Source organism: Agelaius phoeniceus, chromosome 16 (assembly GCF_051311805.1).
Source record: "Agelaius phoeniceus isolate bAgePho1 chromosome 16, bAgePho1.hap1, whole genome shotgun sequence".
NCBI classification, from domain to species: domain Eukaryota; kingdom Metazoa; phylum Chordata; class Aves; order Passeriformes; family Icteridae; genus Agelaius; species Agelaius phoeniceus.
Genome location: NC_135280.1, coordinates 5,926,347 through 5,940,204, shown reverse-complemented (window position 1 = coordinate 5,940,204; position 13,858 = coordinate 5,926,347). Strand labels below are relative to the sequence as shown.

General features: G+C 45.4%; 1 protein-coding gene across 3 annotated transcripts in view; it reads right to left on the bottom strand.

The window, feature by feature from the left end:
- PDGFA (platelet derived growth factor subunit A) overlaps nt 1-13,858 on the bottom strand; it is a 94,102-nt gene that overhangs the window by 45,060 nt on the left and 35,184 nt on the right. Inside the window, exon 6 of one of the 3 annotated variants that reach the window (XR_013184465.1) lies at nt 12,317-13,671. The exons of 1 other annotated variant lie outside the window; for it this stretch is intronic. The gene's annotated coding sequence lies outside the window, so the exon portion shown is untranslated. Of the gene's footprint in view, nt 1-12,316; nt 13,672-13,858 lie in introns of those variants that run through there. One more of the 3 variants, XM_054644020.2, reaches the window with a different exon arrangement.

The following is a 13,858-nucleotide window of genomic DNA, read 5'->3' as shown; positions in this document are numbered from 1 at the left end:
ACTTCTCTGCCATATTAATGAACCAGACCTCTTTTAAAACTGTCAAACAGGCAATCTTATTTCACAGAAATCACTTTTTGACAAATGACCTTTACCTGAACGACTGTGGCAGCTCTGTCAGGCATTCTGCAGGGCTACAGCACAGGACTCTGAAGCACATAATGCTGCCCTGTGTTATCTTCCCAAAATGTCAGTTATTTTCTCCATAGTGGCATTGAACTTGGGGGAAACCTCTTTGCATGCAGCAGTCTTTGTCCTAACTCTTCACTCAGCAACAGCAATGATATAAAGAAGATCACAGGTTATTTCTAAACTAAGCCTAAAGCAAAGGTAAGAATGGCACGACATATGTGAATTTAAGGGCAGCCTTTAGCTGTGCTTAGAGATTGCTTGCAGATGCTGACTACTGATTTTTTTTTTTTTTTTTTGCCTTGCTCTGCCTCTCAAAATATTGTTTTCAATGTCCTCATTGTCTTATTAGCCTTCCCTTCCCCCTGGACCCAGCGACATGCAAAAGGAATGACGGTAGATGTAACTTTTTCCTGCTCCGTGGCAGAGAGGAGTGTAGGGTTTCAGAGATTGTAAACTATTTCTCCTGCACTGAGAGATTGACTGCATGGGTAGAGCCCATTAAATATAGCCATGCTGACAGTATTGCTTCAGAGAGTTCTGTGGGAAAAAATCTGTCTGCACTATGTTGGTACCTCCAGCCAGGCAGAGAGCTGTCTTGATAACTCATTCAGATAATGAATAAAATGTGGAATGAATTCCATGCAGGATCAGCACTCTGCTGATGTGAGAACCGGTTGCAAAACGTAGGACAGGATCCTCCTGTGGCTGTTGTTTTAAGCTTGGCAAATACCGTGGATTGTATATGCTAAAGTCAGGATATTATTAAAATAAACCTCTCAAAACTCCAGAGGGTTGAGATATGATGCGGCTTCCTTTGAGCTCAGGTCCCCTTATCGCCCAGAAATGTTGTGTGTGAGTGCAATTTATATGAAGTTCTTTAAGACCAGGACAGCCTGTTATTTCTGCCATGTCCAGGAAAATCAAGGAAGGTATGTAGCAGTAATAAATCTATTATTTCTTGCAAATTAGACCAAGATAGCATTGCCTAACAGCAGTCTTCCAGATGGCTGGGATGAAAGGTGGACTGGGCTGGAGGGGAAGGGAGGATTTCTAGATAACCAGAATAAATGGGATATACTTTAGCAGTAGAACTGGAAAGATCCAGAGGAATGACACCTGTGTATGAGGAAAGAGATATCTGGCAGCTCGGGTTATGTCACTGGGTTGGCAGAGCAGGCTGAAACAAAGATTTTTCTTGACATCATCAAGAAGGCAAAGCCTTTATGGTGTTGAATTAGGAGTAACCAAGGGGAAAGGAAATGACAGATTTAAATAAATGTGGCGTGCTCATACTCACCCAGTAACCTTCAAGTGACACAAGACACCTTCCAGTTCTTCCAGGAGAGATCAGTCCAAGACTCTTCAGATGGGGATGTTGAAAGCAATAGTAATCACAATTTTAAAATTGTAATTTTTAAATTACAATTACTTAATTAATTTTTACAATTAATTTAAACTGCAAGGCTTTCATCACACCTAACTGCCAGAAGCTGTAAAGTGGTCAACTGAGCAAAGAACATAATCAAAGAAACTTGATGTCAATTAGCTAGAAATTGCCATTAACTCATTAATATGCATATCTTGAGATAATAAAATATAACATCTAGTAATATTAATATATTAACATTAATTATTTTAATATTCGTCTGTTCCCAATCAGAGGCAAAACCCTAAATGCTATTGAAGAATACCTACACTTTGGTTCCCAAGAGGCAATCTTGATTTTCAGAAAAATGGGTGATTCCATAAATCCTTCAAAGATAAGGATTCAAACCCCAAAAAAGTCCCTGACTGCCCAGCAGGGATGGCAAAGTGGGAGCCCAAGTAACTGAATCCAGCCTGTGAGGCTGCTCCCTGTGGCCTTGTGACAAGCCAAACAGAACAGATTAAAAGCATTTTTGTAGGTATTTGTCAGTGAGGACCCAGAGGGTCTGGTGAGGCACTGCCCAGATGCTGGGCCCTCCTCTGAACATCTGGCTGGGAATAAGAGTGGCTCTGGAGTGTAGGAAAACTGATGGTGATAAACCAAGTAATCCCTGCTAAGTCTGCGTAACAGACCAACGTGTCTTCCCTGCTAACTCTGAGAGGGAATTAGTCACTCAGAGGATTTGGGATGAACCTAAAGGAACAGCTTTGCACTTTGTGGGAAGCAAGAAACACTCAACATCATTTTGTGCCTACGCCTAAAATGCTGGTGAAGAAGTACATGTTTTACCAGAGGCGTTTTTCCCAGTGTCTCTCAAATTGCTGCCACTTTCACAGCACTCCTAAGACAATTCCTCAGCATAATTCCTTCCCCCATGGCTGAGTTTGCTCAGGCCTAATCACACTTGGGCAGCTGATGAGAGCACATGGTGCAAAGGCTGTGGAGCTCATGCTCTGAAAGAACAGGGCAAAGACAGACCTATGTCCCTCCTACCCCGTGCAGATTCTGGGCTGACATGAACCTATGGCAACATGGAATAGCCCCATGTTCTGCTATAAATTAGTTACAGACTCCTCACAGCTGCCCCTGTGATGATGTGGAGATGAAAATCAGGCCAAGGCTCACACCAGGCACCGGGTCTCACCCTGTGTTTTGCATCAGTCCCACTGTCTACATCAAAATGACTATTTTTCTCTTTTCAAAGACAGAAAACATCCACATCTGCTATATTTGGATGCTGGACATCTGAAAAAAGAATCACCCATGAAAACAGCCTGAATGAACCTGCTGAATGGCAAACCACTGCCAACGAGTCTCAATGATTTCTCTAGCAGAGATGTTTTTGCTGGTTTTGCCTCTGAGAAAAATAGAAAAGGATGGGGGAAGAACTGGTTTCTTTTCTCACACATGCACCCATCATCAACAGCTTTGCTAAGGCAGGAAAATTATTTCTGGGTTGTTTTTCTTGCTCTTAAAACTTGTAAATTCAACAAAAGTGTTTTGGCTGTTATTGCTGTTATTGCAAGGTAATAAATACAGAACCTCAGAGTACAGAAATTCCAGGGACAGAAGTATTTAACCCAGACACAATGAAACAGAAACATGAATCTCTTTGAGAATGATGAAAGGGAAAACCAAAAAGCAAGGGAAGAGGACGAAGGTTTGTTCCAAGGTCTTCTTTGTAAGTGAAGAGGGTGGGTGGTTCGAGATAAAATCAGGAATTTGACTTCTCAGGACAGATGGATTTGAAAAAGAAAAAGAAATAAATCTACAGGCCAAACTAAAAATGGTTATCATGTGAAGTTATGGGCTGTTTCGGGCTGCCAAGACAAATAGCTTGCATCCCAAAGCAGTAAAGGTTACATGTATGGAAAATGGAGCTATCCCTGAGGACTAACTAATATACTACAATTATTATTATAATTTTATCAAAGTGTTTTGAGAAAACCAGGGCATGCTGAGCTACCTAGTCTGACTGCATCTGCAAGAGTCTTAACAAGAGACATTCCAGCCTAAAATGTTTTCTTCTTCTGATCTTCATATTCTAGCTAATATCAGCTAATGCTGTTTGAGATGTGAAGGCAGTGTCACTGCAGCAATTACCCAGAGCTGTTTGAGGTTACTGATGTACTGAAAATGCTTTGAATTTCAGTAAGTTTGAAGTTATTTCCTAATAGGCCTCATGCCACTGCTGTAGGAGACATACCCAAGTGAAATGTAATCATGTATGGAATTTCAGCTAAGTGCAGGTATTGCAAGGGGAAAAAGTATCCACACTTCTGACAAGGTTGTATCAATCTCCACTTATCTGGTGTTTTAGTAAAACTGCCAAGGTATGCTGAAAGGCACTGTGTCCAGCCTGGCACTTACTCTGATGCACTGATAATATACATAATATACATAATATTATGTCATTATTATAGATTTATGCTTCTTATTGTATAAGAATATTGCTTCTTTTTGGAGCAACCTTCATGGCTGGAAGACTGTGTAAATTCCCCCATGTCCCATATTTCTCCACGAAGTGTAGCCTAATGGTTAGAGGAAAGGACAGGACACTGGGATCTCCCAGGCTTCTTTCCCAGCTGTGCAAACGATGAGGGTCAGCTTCTTTTCCACACAAATCAATGAAACTCTGCACTGCACTTTCCTGGAAACGCGATAAAATCCCTAATCTCCCGCTGCCTTCCTTCCCTATCCTGCAAGATATCAAGCACACCAGCCCAGCAAAGGCCTCCAGCAAATGCCTGGAGCTCTGTAGCCAAATCCAGAGCTTGTGGTGAGCAGAGCTCAGGGTGTGCTGCTGCTTCCAGAGCCAGGAATGAGTGGGGGGCGACCACATCCATCTATCCTCCAAAAGGATGTTTCAAACGTTAAGTAACAGGATTCCTGGAGACTGGGCACAGCATGCAACAGAGGGAGATTATCATTTCTATCCCTATTCTTAATAGCTATTAATGGAAATGGGTGATAAAGTATCTCTAGCTACACATATACAACACCTCTCTCATCCTGTCAAGGTAGAGCATTACCCTGTAAAAAAAAAAAAACAACAAAACCTGGGGTTCAGGTTGGGGAAGGGGCAAAAGAAAAAGCTGTTTATAACACGTTAAGCACAGTTTGGAAGTTTGCACTCTAATTCTCCCTGGGAAGCCAGAACCTGCCTACAGGGTGTGTTGAGTTAGTTCCTCATTCTTTCTTTGCTTTATTTTTTTTTTTTTTAAACTTCTTTTGAAATCACGGTGTGTGGAGCATACCTTGCCCCGGGGGAAGGTATTGCTGAGCCATTACTCACACTATAAAAGGGTGCTAGCTCTCACTCCTCCCTTGCTTTGAGGCCCCGTTGGAGGTGAGGAAAGGGCTGCCTGGCCAAACCACCAGAGCCCAGGGTTAGCCAGCCTTGAGGCACAGGGCAGGGGGGTTTGGGGGGCTCAGCCGTGGTGCCTGGCTCTAGGGAGCTCCAGCCTGGAGGTCTGGTGTACCTCCTAAGGTTGTTCTAGCCTGGAAGATGGGATTGGCTTAATGGCTTTCTTTGGGGGGAATATCTCCCTGTGAAAGTCTAGTTTCTGCCTTCTGAATGAGTGGAGATTAGGAGGGAGTGGAAAAAGGGGGTGTGCTCTGAAATTTAAAGGTAAAATCCCTCACTCCCGGTTCCAGTGGACTCTGCCCCTTTTCTGTTTGCTTTTCCCTCTGCATGTGCTGGCAGTTGGCCCCAGCTGAGGCTGATGTGGGGTCACGTTGATGCCCAAGCCCAGCAACTCTGGAGCTTTCCCCTTCCCCTCAGCACAGCACAGAGCCAGGGCTCCTCACAGGTGTCAGAAAAAAGGAGAAATATCTCATGGTTTATAAACTTCTCTGACTTCATCGACCCCATGAACCTGCAGCCTTCCAGCTCCCTAACACACTGCAACCCAAGCTACGTGAATGAGGAGAAAATCATCAATGCAGTTAGCAATGTACCATAAAATCCACTGATTAAATTACTGGATAAATATTTGAGTGGATCTAGCTGACAGGTATGTCATGCATGCAGTCTTAAAATAGGAAAGCAAAGGGAAATGAGGGAGAAATGAGCCAAGGAACAGGAACAGGAATGTGATTTCTGGTAACACAGCTCATGTTCATCAGTGCCTTTTTGGCAATATAGAGGATGTGTGTGGTGAAACTGGGAGCAAGGCACCATGTTAAAATAAACTGAGAGAAATTGCAGCTATGAAGAAACAGAGCATTAAGCAGCAGTTCTCAGGGAATAAGGCTGGTGAACGAATTTATGAGGATTTACATCAGCTGAACCTGGCAGGTAGTTTTTAACATGCTTGCAAGAAACAGAGGCAGCTATTTCCAGCAAAATCTTGGGAAGCTGGGGCAAATGTGGGCTCACTGGAGAGGCACAATGCTCTCACCAGCCTCTGATGGTGCTGGGCTGTGCCTCCACACTGGCTCCTCCACCTGCCATCCCCACCAGGGCCTGGCTGCTCCTTCTGCAGCCCCAGGATCTTGTGTTTAATTTAAAAAGATGAAAGGAAGAGCTTGTCCTGTTGCACAAAGGCATCAGGGCAGTGTGTGGCAGCCAGCAGGGCTCTGCTGATGAGCTGTCGAGACACACACAGCACAACTCTGGGCAGCAGCATCAGGGCAGGATTAGGCATCACCACATCCATCAGGTCAGGCCTGGAAAGGTCTCTAAGGACAGGCTGATCATATTTGTGCCGTTCCAAGTAAACAGTCTGCACAGGAATTACTTTAAAACACATCTAATCCATTTTTGACCGATTTTGCAAATGTTTTCCCTTTCCTCAATGCGGCATTGACTGGCCCTGCAGAGCATTTGGCAGTGGCCTGGGTGGTGTGTGCAGTCACTCTGCTCCTTGATGTTACCTCATCAAAGAGCAGCTGAAAATGATATTTCCAGCCAGACGGTTCTTGAGAGTGGCCGGTGAACTCGCTCTGCCCTGTGCCCTCCAACTGGAGATTAGAGCAGCTTCCTGTATGCCAATTCAGTGATAAATTTAGGATTGCGACATGCTGACCAAAAAAAAGAAAAAAACAACAAACAAAAAACCAAAAAAAAACCTGTAAAATCATGACAGGCTATTTTTGGTTTCAAAAGAAACTCCTCTTGCTGGGTCTTTCTGAGCCCTCACCTCCACGTACAGCTGCAGAGAAGAAGGAAAACAGGATGCAGGGTTGCAGGGTTGCAGAGCTGGAAGAATGGAGCATAAATCAAAGGAGACAAGCTGGTCCCTGTGTGGTGCCTGGGTTGGACCCCAACCTTTGGGCAAGGTGAGCATTTGTCCCTTGCTGGGGACTCTCCCAGGAACAGCTTTGCCCAGCTGCCTGAACGTTTATACTGGGCCATAGCCCCATCTCACTTTTTCCTCCCACTGTGTCACCTCCTTCCCCTGTGCTGACAAGTGATTTAGACAGCCTGCCCTGCTGGCCCTGCATTTGAAATGTAAATCAAACATGGGACATAAAGCTGGGTTTCAAAGTTGACTATTAACTAGGGCGGAAGGGGTGGCGTACCAAAAACAAACAGTTCCAAGTTCAAGTCTAAACCATGAGAGCAGGCTGCAAACCCTTCCTGCTCTCCTATTGCCAGCCAGCACGAGGGTGAGCACTCTCCTTGGGGCAGAACGTGCTTAGGGGCTGCCTGAGCTCCTATCCCAGGTGCCTAGACTCCAAATCAAGTCTGACAACTGATTTCAAAGGGAGGAGGGTGCTGGGATGCTGGGGCTGGCATTGCACATCAATGTGCAGTGGTCACAGAATCACAGAATGGTTTGGGTCAAAAGGAACCTTTAAATGTTGCCTAGTCCAGGGCTCCTTGCAGATCCTGGTGTCCTGGAAGCTTTTGACATTGAGCTCTGCAGTGGGCTGGTCCAATAGCTCACACCCCAGAACACTTCACCAGGGCCTGCCTTGGAAAAGCTGGTGTTTGAAAGCAGCATCTCCTCAGCTTCCTCTAGGAGAGGTAATGGCCAGCTGGACCTCACAAGATGTGAGGTGATAAACACAGTACCCTGGAGGCACCTCTGCTGCCCCACTGCTTTCAAAAAGAATGGAAGATTTGCCCAAAACTACTGGAAGCCTAAAGCAAATCAGTGTGAACATGGTTTTTAGCAAGTAGAGTAAGTGTACTTTAACCATTACAGAATGTAGTTTAATATTTATTTACCTGTCACCTCAAATAATTCTGGTGGGTGGGACCACCAGCAGCACTTATTTTCTCTGAAATTATTTGTACTATGACTTAGAAATTTGTCTCTGATAATTCTGTAGTGTCACCATTAAGGTCTAACTTGGAGCTCAGAGATATGAGTAACTGGTAATACAGAGAGGTGTGAAGCAATGCTGCTAAGCACACCCATCCTGGTACACAGCAGCTCCCTGGGCTTGGCCTGGTCAGCATCAAATCCTGCCTGGACAGGGAGTGAGATCTCTTTGCTTTCAAGGGCAATCTAGCAAGAAAGAAATCCTCACCTTTTTCTGAATTCCTTAAGGCAGTATTTCTAGTGCAAGTTTTCTGCCAGTGAGGGATGGTGAGAAGAGCAGCTGTGAAAAGTGCTGATGTCCAGCGAGCAGGGATGGCCCCAGTGGTGCTGGGCACCAAGCTGGCTGAGCAGGGGACAGATCCAGCTTTCAAACACCCTTCTCTGATAGATGGGTCACAGCCCCTGGTAGATAGGATGGTGTCCTGGACTCCAGGGAGCACCTCTGACTATCAGCCACAGCAGCCTTGGGCACACCATTGCATCTTTCTGCCCCTCAGTGATCCTGTTTGTGGAGTGACAATACTTACTGCTGTTGAAGACTCATTTTGGGGAGGGAAGCAGTGCTTTGTGATGTTTCCCCATCTCAATCCTGCATTTCTGTCCCCAGGGCTGTGCTGGCACCTCTGTGTGCACAGGAGGCTGTTCCACCCTGGGGAGCAGCTCCACCCCAGGGCTCTCTGAAGGCAGAGAGCACCAAGGGCAGTTTCACACGAGCTGCTAACCAACATCCCCGTTAGTAACATTCCTTTGTTGATAGTTTGGACTGTTTTCAAACAGGCTTTGTCATCTCCTCCAATATGGGAAAGCGTTGTCTGAAGCCATATAGGATTATAACTGTCCTAGTCTTCCTGTAAATAATGTGTCACTGCAGTGAAGGGAACTGCTCTGCTCCTCATTAGGCAGCATTGCAGAGCACATTGAAGCCAATTTACCAGAGCAGCAGTGAGGATATCATCTCACCATCTCTATTTCCATTAAACAACTGGATCTAACTCTCTTTTATTTTTAGGCTAACCATGCTGAGCTTTCAAATTGCCTTGATGATAATGTAGCTTTTAACTGATTTGTCGTGGCTGGTTGTTTTGCACATGAAAGTTGCTACTAGCTGATTAGGAAGAAAAAAAAATCCACCATTGCTTCTTCTATTGCTCAGGAAATTGCAATCCCCAATCTGCAGCTTGAAAAGCATGTTGCCATGGAAATGATGCTTATGCTGTCGTAAATAAAAGTATTCCAGGGTCACCAGGGTCTGCGGCATAAACAGGGGCACAAACACTGCCTGGAAAAGTGCCAGAGTGCTTTAAACATTTAGGAAGATAATTTTAATGGTATTTTGCTTTCACTGTTATCATCAGAAGGATTGATGAAGGTTAACACATAGCTGTGACCTTGGCACAAAAGCGAAGCAGAAAAAGTCTTGGCTCCTGGTATTAATAAGAGGAGAGAAAATTGTATCACATCTCTCCTGGCCAGTGTTTCCCAGCTCAGTCAGAGCAGAGCTCTTTTCCCACTGCATCTCTCACACATTCAGCAGTGAAATCTCATTGTATGTTCAGGGCACTTTATTGGATTCATGAGCACAGGAAAACCAGTTGATCTTGTGAAATGCTGTGTCATGGACTACCTGCTGATGCAGTGAATGTTCCCTGATTCTCTGGCCCAGGAAAACATGGGAAATTGCTCTTTTCCTTGGAGGGGAGACACTTTTGAACAAGATCCCAGCTGAGGGAAGTGCCTTTCACTGCTCCTGAGCGAGGGCAGTGGGAAACAACTCCCTGCAGGAGCATGGACACATCTCCAAAGGAGAAACCCATAGGCCAGCAACACAGAGGCTTTGGATGTGTTGGTTCTTGTGAGTGTTCATGAGGAAAGCAGGCAGTTACTGTTTCTGGTGGGTTCTTAACTGTTCAATGGACTGCTCAATGGCATTAAATGGGCCATACCCTGAAGCTGCCTTGGGCAGTATCAGATCAAGGATACACGCTTTTCTCTCTGTGTTTCTAATACCCACACAAGCATTTCCAGCACAGACAGTCACTTTAAATAAAACTACAAGAGATTGCAAATGCCACAGCTTGCTTATTTACTTACTGTCTCTTAGTCTGCCCAAAATGTGGAAATAATGTTTCCAGAGATGCTCAAATTCATGTGCCTGTTAAGAATCCTGGCTTCTGTCCTGGATGATATTGCATATTCAAGGGATGATTCACCCACTCCTGAGAGGGAGGAAGGACTGTACCAGCTGTACCACCTCCCTGTGGCTGACTGACAGCCTGGTGATGTTTCCACAAGGAAGCCTCATGCCTCCAGGTTAAGCCAGCAATTATGGAACAAACAAAAGAGAAGTGAAATGGAGAGATGAATCACTGAGAGACCAAACAAAAGAGAACTGGAGAGGTGATGCCAAAGCCAGAATCACAAAACAAAAACAAAATCTTCATTTGTCTCAGCCCAAAATGTCTAGAGTGGATTCTGCATTTCTTTTTTGTGTAAATCAACAATGTACTTTGCCATCTGCAAAGGAGGATTTAGGAAGGACCAGGTCAGTTTTTAGGGCTTTCTCATCTCACTCCTGTGAGAGGCTACAACCAGCAGCCCTCTGTTAAAACCAAGCAAGACCCAACCCTAACACTCTTGACTGCTCCATAAACTGACTCAAAAAAGTCCAAGAAATAGGTTTTCCCCTTTTGTACAGTTTTTGAAAAAGCTTTCATCCCTGTTGGGACAGGAACTGTGTGGGATCTGGGGCTGATACCATGTGCATTACACACTTCACCGTGGATTTATCACAGCAGGGCTGGCCAGGGCTTTGAAGGCAGCTGACAGCTCCCAGCTGGCCAGGAACTCACTCGCGTGGCCTCTGCAGCTTCCTAACAGGGTGGAAAACCTGGGCTCAAAGGTTGCCCAGAATGACTAAGAGAGGAAAAATCCCTCCTGCCACTCCTGTGCTAATCAAAGGGGTGTGGAGAAGAATTTTCAATTCCCCACTGCCAAAGAGGAAAATAAGATAAATATATATGTGTATATATAGAAATTACACAGCCAATTCCCGTATCAAGGAAGAAGCCTTCATGCCATCAAAATCAGTCTTGAAATAATCTTGCTGGTGGTGTGGGGAGCTGAGCCAGATAGCCCAAGCTCCCTTGAAATGTCTTTCAAACACATCTAATCTGTTTACTCCCGGGTTTTACTGCTGGCAGTACCTGGGACTTCGCCTCTGAGATTTCCTACAGTTTGTGATCCCAGCAGGTCAAAGTTCCCAAAGGTGGGGAGAAGAGGCAATCCCTTCCCTGCCTGTAGGAAAGGTATGTGCCTTGGGGCTACTAATTTAGGGCCAATGAATCAGGAATAAGTCACATAAAACCCGTCCAGCAGTGGTGTTTACAGAGCATCTCCTCTGAGCAGACAAAGGCGTGTGCCAACAGGGAAAGTGCCCGGTAGTTTGTGTGGCTTGGTGTATTCCAGCAGCTTTAGCAGAGATGTGAACATGTTGCCAGGGAAGCAGGAGCCTGCACAGATAGAGGTGCCCTCCTGCTCTGTACAATGGGAAAATGGAGCTGCTCCCGCACTGCCCGCTTTTTGTTTTCATCTTTGCAGCTTTAAAATAGGCAGAAAAGGCAGTTCCTCCAGAGGTTGATTAATGGCCCTTCTGCACAAACTGCATTTTGCACATATTTAAAAATCTTGAGCTAGATAACTTTTTGACCTAAAATATGATAGACTCCTTTTTTTTTCTGATAGTGTCCAACATTTGTACGTTTTCATACCTTATTTTTGAAGCAAGTCCTTTCTAACGTGAAGAACAAAGTGGCCAGGCTGGATGTGTGTGCACCCCCTGCACCTGTGTGGCTGGTGGCTGCTCTGAGACACCACTAGCCCAGCTCTGGGGCTCACCAATACATCTCAGACCAGTGGGAGAGATGTCCCAGTCTGGCACCAAGAGGCTCAGGAAATGTGCCCAGCACAGCTCCCATTCCCGTGGGGCTGGGGTGATCAATGTCATGCCCTGCCTGTGAACCATTCCCCAAATTTTCTCTGTGTGTGTGTGATGTGAGACCAGGTTATATTAAAGCCCATTGCTGAAAGGACCAGGGACCATGGCTTCCATGGGCACATAGCAACTATGCTACAGAAAGAGTGAAAAATTCAGGGAACAAGTGGCACTGTAATCCATCTTACCTACCAGGAATAGATGTATCCATGTACTGATCTCTATAAACACACCCTTTTCTCCATATGGGTGGGTATATATTTATATGCACCAGCCTCAAAATACCAGTAAGTTTTTATTAGCCCCATTTGCAGATGGGGTGATGATGACAGACAAAGTGTTTTGATCCCTCTAGGCTGCTCCTCCTTGGGAGGGGAGAGCTGGAGCCTTCCCTCCCCAGGAGAGGTAAGAGAGGGAGGTGAGTTCTCCCAAACCCCCAAGGAGCTCCTTGGTGTGGAGATCTTGCTCAGCTCTCTCTTGGAATCGTGCTGGCAAATAAACATGAAAGTGAAATCAGCATTGTGAGATAGTTATGCAAGAGCGGGCGGATCCCAGGACTCAGCCATTGTTCCAAAAGTTTAATTAACATTATGAAAGCTGATTAAAGGAAAATCTTTAACCTCCAGGGAAATCCCATTTTCCCTCACTTCCCATACTGCTGTAATTTTCACAATGTAAGAAGGAAAGTGTTATTTCAAGGCATGATTCATATCAGCTACAACCTGATCCTTGCCACAGTCATGTCCTGCATCTTAAATAATCACCAGCAGTGACACCAGATGGGGACACTTCTGAGACAGCATTTTTCCCCCCTTTATCCCATGACCTGAATTGCCATCATAATTTCTAGACTTTGTGTCATCCTGGCACGATGACAAGTGTTCACCCACGCTCCAGAAGTAAAACTTGGTTTCACAAGGACAGTGATACCTACCCAGACACAGCATCTCAGATACAAAGTGCGAGTGACACGCCACAGTCCAGCGTGGTAACAGCAGGGCCTGTTTGCTTTGGTCACCACAGCAAATTCCTTCGAAGGCAGGAGTGTGGAGCACCATCCTCAGTGACTCCCACCTAACCTGGAGCCAACCACTTACCCTTGCTGCTCTTTTGGAACTGGGGGCAAAGGCAGTGTTGCCTCTCAGGGCACTGCAAACTCATGAATATAACCAAGCACTGGAGATGTTTAGGTGGAAATTGCTGTTGTAAATTATGTTAGTGGAGAGATTTGCTTAAGATAAATATATATGTGTTCAGCTGCAGAGGGTCTTTGAGCAAGCACAGCCCCCTGGTATTCAGCTGTGTATGGGTGGCACGTTGCCTCTCTGCTCCTCCAGGACTATTTTAATTATATGGCATGGCCCATCAGAGACCTAATCCCAGGATCTAATCCTGGAGGCAACAGACAGCTGCCTGTCTGCCCTGTGTACTCAGAGAAGTGCCCTTGGGGCTGCAGTGAGGGTGATGCAGACGATGGGACAGCAGGACAAGCACTCACCCCACACAGAACAGGCACCAGCCCTGGTCATCCCCTGGCCAGGGCACCACCAGCTCCTTGACCTCTCTGACATGTGAATGGCACTGGGCAGACCTCACAGCTCTGGGTCCTCCCTTGGTTAACAAGAATCTGGGTGGATGCTGCATCTACAGACCTCCAAATCTAATTAAGAACACACACGGCTCCAGTCCTTTCCGAGCATCGGGCTTATATAAATACATACACATATAAATACATGGTACAAATACAGCCTCTGGCAGCAGGAACAGTCTCGTACTCAGATCTTCAGCAGTTCTTTCCATCTGTAGATTCTGTAGGTCAAAGACATTGCAGAGCTTCAGGAACCATTCTGAAAAGGGGAAAGATTATTTTTTCCCTCTGTTGTCTACATGTACGTGATGCAAAATCCATTTTAATTATGATACAACAGGGTCATCCTCACTACTCTGACTCTGAAGAACAGGCACCACTTTTGTGCACACAGAGACATTAGTAAAGCAGAAGCTCTATTTGTAGGGTGAAATTTCTCCTTCGAA